Consider the following 2882-nt stretch of genomic DNA (forward strand, 5'->3'; position numbering starts at 1 on the left):
AAAAGGAATAAGCCGGACTCGATCCTCAAGGGGAGACGACTATTTATTGAGGAACAGCATGGGCCACAGACCTTCCCGAGGGTTTGGGGATTGTGCGCCCAACTCCATTTTGGAGTGGACTTATATCGGACTTAACAAGGAAATAGAAAACCGAAAATGTGTTATGGTCCCTGGGCCATGTCCTTGACGGGCCCCGCAGTGGGATATTGAGGGGCGAGTGTCCTTTGGGGACCAAGGGTGGTGTCCTTGGCCTGGCCCAGCTTGCTACTGCCTGCTAACAGGCAAGTGATCAAGCCTGCTGCTTTGCTTGACCTTGGAATGAGGCAGGAATCAGTCCTTCACTTAGTGCTTCAAAATCACTGTGAATTGACTGTTCCTTATTCCTTAACAGCATTCATGTTTCCCATATTTTTATTAGTCCTATCATTTATTTGTACAAAGGAGGTTTCCCTTGGACACAACCATATGTGTATACAATGTATCTTCATCAATTTGACCTCCTCCATCACTCCCCCTCATTCTCCACCCCCAGCCCAAAGACAAGCTGAACAAGACTCATTGGTGATTGTCAAACATAAACATCATCAAAGTGTGTTCATGGTCCTCCCTCACCCTCTCCATTTACCTTCAGTGCCACAGCCTCAGGCAGGACCTATTTTCCATTCCTGTCATTCATTTTCTTTTCTGTTTTTAGCATAGGCCATAAGAAAATCTTGTCATTTCACACCTAAGGAATTCCACAATGAAACAGCACTGAGATTTCAATAGCTATATTCATATGATCATATAAAATGATGCTTATCAAATGAACTCCCAGAAATGGAAGCAAGAGGTTTATTATTGTACTATTCGTGGTTCTGTTTTGTTTTTCCTCTCTTTTTTTTTCTTCCTTTTTTGGCTTTGGTTTATTCCCTTTTGTTGTTGATATTTATTTCTGTACCCTTTGTCTTGTACATAAGTTTAACTGATTTGGGGAGAGCTGAAGGGGACGCATGGAAAGGGTGGGGCAACAGAAATTTCAAAGTTAGAAAGAAAAAAGGGAAGGGACTTGTATGCACTGTTGATGGAAATGTAAACTGGTTCCGCTGCTCTGGGCTCTGGATGGCAGTTTGCACCTCAGAAAGCTAAGCACAGAACTGCCCTCTGACCCAGCAATACCACTCTTGGTATCTACCCATAATATTCCACCTAAGGATGGTAAACGTACTTGGCACATCCATGTTCTGTTTCTCTAGTCGTGATGTCCACGTCCAGGAGCCAGATGCCCTGCAACGGATGATTGCATCAAGAAATCGTGAATTTTACTCATCTGTTAAATGAAAAATATTGTGCAACTTGAAGAGAAATGGATGGACCTAGAAAAATTATGATAAGTGAAGCAAATCAGGCTTGGAGAGCCAAATGATGCATATTGTCTCTCATATGTGAAAGCTAGATCGAAAATACAAGCACACGTGATACTCTATACAAACTGGCTAAAGGATAGCGTACCTAGGGGTCGAGATCAAAGATGTAACCCTGAACAACTAGTAAATTATATATCAAAATGAATGACAGGAGGGAGAACCTGTTTGGAGTGGAAGGACAGAAGCGGAGGCACACAAATGGAGGGAGGAACAATGAGAAAACTCAGTCATTATATTTAATGTATATTATATAAAAGCTGAACTGTATAACTTGAGGGTGGGGACAGAGGGGAAATGATGGGCGGAAACAATTCAAAGGGTGCTACTGATAAAGAAGCACTGTCGTCATAACCTGACTTATGGGGCTGTGACCTTTTTGTCCAACTATCTAATGATAAAATTTTAAAAATGAAAAAGAAATCTATGGCATCATTCACTAGTATCAATCTTGGTCATATATTTGAATCAAGGATATGTAGAATATATGCACAACGGAGTATTACTTGGTCGTAGAGAAGAATGAAATCATGTTGCGTGCAGGGAAATGACTGAAAATATAGATCATCATGTTAAGTGAAGTGGTCAGGTACAGAGGGACACTCTGTGGCAGCTAGATTTGAAATATAAACATATACATAAACACATAGAAGATCATATGACTATATGGAGAGAGAGTATGTTTGTAATTGTGAGAGTATGCAAGGAGCTGGGGTAGAGGAAAAGAAAATGTTAGTGAATGAAGTGGAGCTGTGGCTCAGAGTGGTAGAGTGCTAGCCTTGAGTGAAAGAGCTCAAAGACAGTGACCAGGCCCTTAGTTCAAGCCCCATGACAGACAAAAAAAAGAAAAAAAAGAAAGAAAATGTTAGTGAATGAACAATACCAGAATACATTGCACCTATGAGTGGAGATAGTAAATAAAGCTTTCCGAGTGTTGTTGAAAACTAACAACAGGTAGTGAGGATGGAGAAGATGAGAGCGAGAAAGGGTACCCACATGACTAAAGTACTGTACGTGCAAGTACAGTGGTTTCAATGTGTGCAATTGACAGTTAAGAAAAGTAGCATTCAAGAAGGATAGGAGAGCCAGGTACTGGTGGCTCACACTTGTAATCCAGCCACTCAGGAGGCTGAGATCTGAGAATCAAGATTCAAAGTCAGCCTATGCAGGAAAATCTATTAGACTTTTATCTTCAATTAACCACCAAAAAGCCAGAAATGGAAGTATGGTTCAAGTGGTAGAGCACCAGTCTTGAGTGAGAAAGCTGTCCAGACTCTAAGTTCAGGCCCCATGACAAGCACCAAGTTAATAATTAATAATAACAATATTTGGAACACAGGTCTTCTAATTCCTTAGCTTTCTGCTATTTTTTTACATCCTGTCAAATTGATCTAGACAATATCTACTATAGAAATCACTTGTGTAGCTGAGTAGTGAAGACCTCGCATGACTAAATTATACAAACTTGGTCTAGAATCT

Source organism: Perognathus longimembris, chromosome 13 (genome assembly GCF_023159225.1).
Source record: "Perognathus longimembris pacificus isolate PPM17 chromosome 13, ASM2315922v1, whole genome shotgun sequence".
In the NCBI taxonomy this organism is placed as follows: Eukaryota; Metazoa; Chordata; class Mammalia; order Rodentia; family Heteromyidae; genus Perognathus; species Perognathus longimembris.